A 4,246-nucleotide genomic window follows, 5' to 3' on the forward strand; every position below is an offset into this window, starting at 1 on the left:
TCAGTTGGTTAAGAATTGGCTTAAGAGTGCAAGCTCTGAGCGACAGGGCCGCCGGTTCGATTCTCACATGAACCAGTGACACTGTGCCCTAGCTGAGCTGTCACTGAGCTGCCAACAGGTGGCAGGAAGACTCAGCTGGTTAAACAACAAGATTGCCTGTTTGATGATGGGCTACGCCCACCCACAACTAAGACTGAACTCGGCACCTTGAGCTGAGCTGCCGCCAGGATGACTCAGTGGAGACATGGTATGCGCTCTTAACAACAAGGCTCCTGGTTCGACTTCCGCATGGGATAGTGATTACGCCCACCCGCAACTAAGATTGAACATAGCACCTTGAACTTAGAGGCCACAAACTGTTGACGGGAAGCCAGGTGGTGACTGGCGGCCTCCACAATGAAGACTGAAAAACAGCAACTTGGCTGGTCCCCTTCCCCAAATCCCCAACACTGACCCCCTCTGCCAATTCCCCAATAAAAAAACAAAAAACAAAAAAACAAAAGAAAAACAAACCAAAAAACTGTAAGCTGGAAATAAATCTACAAAAAGTTATTCATGCCATTATGGCTAAAACTATAAAATTAGTTGAAAGAGAGTAAATATAATAAATGGAGATACATACCATATTATTAAAAAGAAGACTCAGTTTTCTTCAATTTGATTCATGCAATCAATTCAATTGCAATCAAAATTCTAACAAGATTTTGTGATACTGAACAAACTATCGTATTGTTAAAACATCTATGGGAGGATAAAGAGCCTAGAACAGTAGTTCTCAACCAAGGCAGTTTTGCCTCCTCTCCAATATTTGGCAACGTCCAGAGACATTTTTTATTGTAACAACTGATGGAACCAGAGAAGGGGATTCCTACTGACTTCTAGTGGGTAGAAGCCAGGGATGCTGTTACATATCATACAGTACATGAGACAGCATTACTCACACACACACACACACACACTGCCCCCCACAAAGAATGGTCTGGGCCAAAATGTCAGTATTATCAAGGATGAAAAATTGTGGCTTAGACTTACCAAGGCAATGTTGAAAAGAAAGTCAGGTGATGATTTTGCCTATCATATAGAATATTTTATTATAAAGCTATAGTAATTAAAACAGTGTGCTTTTGTCACTGGAATGGACAAATAAATCAAAGTAACAGAATAGAGTCTAAATAGTCCTCTGGGGTAAGGAAGAAAAGGGCAGGAGATTGTGGAGGGACATCCTGGTAAACTAAGTATATCGGTAATACTTTTCCTTAAGTTAGGTGGTGAGCACACTGGTTTGAATTATGATGCTCTTTTCTGTCTTAATTAAAATAATAATATTTAAGGGAATCTGAAGCAACATAGTAAACTTAGTGAACTGATATGATGTGGGTACCACCCTGTCCAAATCTATCAATGGAAATTCTGTACAAAATAGCAGAAAACTTCAGAATTGAGCAGAAAGAAAAATGTATAACTCCCAATTCTAGAAACAGAATAAAAAAATCAAATAGACAGTGACAAATATGAGTAATCAGTTCCATAGCCCATGAGTGTTTGTGGCCCAGACGTTAAGTACTAGAGACTTGGAGCCGAGATCATAATGCTAATGTAAGAATGGAGGTGGGTCCTCAGACCATTACAAATTGGGAAAGCTAGATTTGAGCCCCTACATTAAAACCAGTGTCTTCAAGAATCTTCCCCTCCTTCCATATCAGGGGATTAGGGAGTACTTCTCCCTGGGATGGCTAAGAAGTGAAGATGCTTCTGACTTTCTGGAACCAGGGATAGTAATGAGGTTACCCTTCAGGAACTGAAACTTCAGGCCTGGGCCCCATGCAGATGTGTGGTCTTAAACTACCTTCTTGTCAGTGTAACTCAAAGCTGATATGTTAAAATAGAAAATGTCCTCATATATTGACCCCTCTGGGACTCTGGAAAGCACAAAATGCAAAACCACCCTGTAAGGACAGTTACAACTCACGGGTTTCAGAAACGCCACAATTAAAATCTACAAAATTAAGTAACCACAGCTGAAGATGAGTGCAAATTAGGAAAAAAAAAAAAAGAATCTAAACTGCATACATAAATGAACCACCATAAATGGAGGATTAGCATATACAACGAAAAGTTAAAACACACATACTGGAAATAATAAAACAATTTAAAATAGATTGTAAATATGTCAGTTGTATTGTAACAGCTACTTAGGATGTCAGATAGATAGTAGACTTGTTGGGGTTATCACTTTGTGAGGTGTGTAAATGTCTAATTGTTAGGTAGAAGTTAGAAAATGCAGAAGGAGGATGGGTGGGAGGGGTCCATGGTGCCTACAGGAAAAGCTCATAAATAACTTTGATTAACTGCCTCCAGCCACACAGCTTTTTACAACAGATGACAAGAGGTGGTCTGGAGCAAGATAAGAATCTGAATAAACAGACCACCAATGTTAGGAGGTCACGCCCTCCCATGGTAGAGCATGCACCACCTTTTCCCACCAATCAATGTGCAACTCCCTCACCCCACCCAGCAAACTATACAAGTCCTCAAGACAGGGGACCAGGCCTGTGCCTCTCTCTTCCTCCACCCTAGGCCAGCTCTCTTCCCTGAGAACCTATTACCAATAAACCCTGTTTGCATACAAATCAGCTTTCTGATCATTGATTCTTCATTGTGTCTGCAAGAAGCAAGCCTCCCACAACATAGTTACTATATTGTTTTATACACCTGAAACTAATAGTAAAACTAAAATAGATTGTAAACAAATATGCTTAAAGTGATTAAAATATAAAAGTAATAATGTTAACAATAATGAATTTAAAAAGACAGTATGAAAGCAAAAGGATCTTAAAAAGAACTCAATAAAAATGAAAAACACCACTAATGAATCAATGGGGCAAGAGGAGATAGTATGAGAACCACCCACTAAGTAAAGTGATAATTACTGAGAATTTTTCAATATTAAAAAAAACAAAAACAAAATTCTTTATCTTTTAAAAGGATACTGGAGGTAAACTAGAAACAATAAAAAACAACTACAACCTAGAAATATTTTAGTGGTAATAGTAATCATAGTATTATTATCTCACATTTTTAAGCATTTGCTATAACTCAGGAATTGTTCTAAGTTCTGTATGTATTTGACTAATACTGGCAACAACTTATGAAGTAAGCTATTGTCGTCTTCATTTACAGATGAAGAAACTGAGGCACAGAGAGTTCATGTAACTTGTTCAACATCAGGAAGTATGGTTGCTAGAAAATACATTGCAACATGTTGAAGACAGAGAAAATCTGCATACACACACACAAAAAGAAAGATTCTCTACAAAGTAATGAAAATTGGGCTGTAGGCAGACTTCCCTTCAGGAAAATAGAAGGCTGAAGACAATAATTTCTTAAAATACTGAGATAAGAGAGAGTTCAGCCTAGTTACCTACACCTTATTCTGTCTGATGGGGAAAAGAAAATATTTTCATCTCTCACTGGAAGAGCCATTAAGGATAGTAAATAATCTTTGCACCACCAGCTTCAGGAGAAAAGCAACCCCAGCCAAAGCAGCAGGAATAAGTGCCACTCAGGGTCCTGAAAAAACAGTTACTCTAGGTTTCTTGCAACTGGTTGAAGATAGTGACACGCCTACTGTACGAAAAGGAGGCTACACATTTCTTCCGTGGCTTCTCAGCTTTAAAAGAGAAAGATCCCTAGAAGAAAACGAAAATCAGATATTTGTCAAAGAAACCAGTTACTTCTTTATATATAGTCAGATTTCATACACGGATAACACCTTTGCCATGGGACACCTAATAAAGGGGAAAGAAAAGCCCATGTCTTTGGGGGATGAATTGAATCTGATGACTTTGTTCTGATGTATTCAAAGTACGCCTGAAACACTACCTAATAATTCCTGTTATTCAGCTGGCCCTGCAAAGCTGGAAGAAGGAGATGAACTCCAACTTGCAATATCATGCAAGGATGCTAAAATATCATGGGATGGAGACAGCACTATTTTTGGTGAATTGAAACTTTGTGACCTCCTGACACCTTGCTTGTGGCTATTTTCCTCCCTTTCTATGTACCTCGAAGCAGGCAGCACTTACCGTATTTCCCCATGTATAAGACACTTCTATGTATAAGACACACTTAATTTGGGGGCCTGAAATTTGAAAAAAATGTATTACATAAAGTTATTGAACTCAAGTTTTATTCATCATAAAATTCATACAACTCCTCATCACTGTCAAAACTCCCAATCATAGCC

At 38.6% G+C, this 4,246-nt stretch overlaps 2 pseudogenes; one reads left to right on the top strand and one right to left on the bottom strand.

Moving 5' to 3' along the window:
* The window catches only part of LOC109377875 (akirin-1-like), a 14,125-nt pseudogene extending 12,302 nt beyond the window's left edge, over positions 1-1,823 (bottom strand).
* Positions 1,824-3,501: 1,678 nt separating this feature from the next.
* Positions 3,502-4,014, top strand: LOC109377876 (tumor necrosis factor ligand superfamily member 13B pseudogene; annotated as a pseudogene).
* Positions 4,015-4,246: the final 232 nt, after the last annotated feature.

This window comes from Hipposideros armiger, unplaced genomic scaffold (assembly GCF_001890085.2).
Source record: "Hipposideros armiger isolate ML-2016 unplaced genomic scaffold, ASM189008v1 scaffold_1596, whole genome shotgun sequence".
Taxonomy (NCBI): Eukaryota; Metazoa; Chordata; class Mammalia; order Chiroptera; family Hipposideridae; genus Hipposideros; species Hipposideros armiger.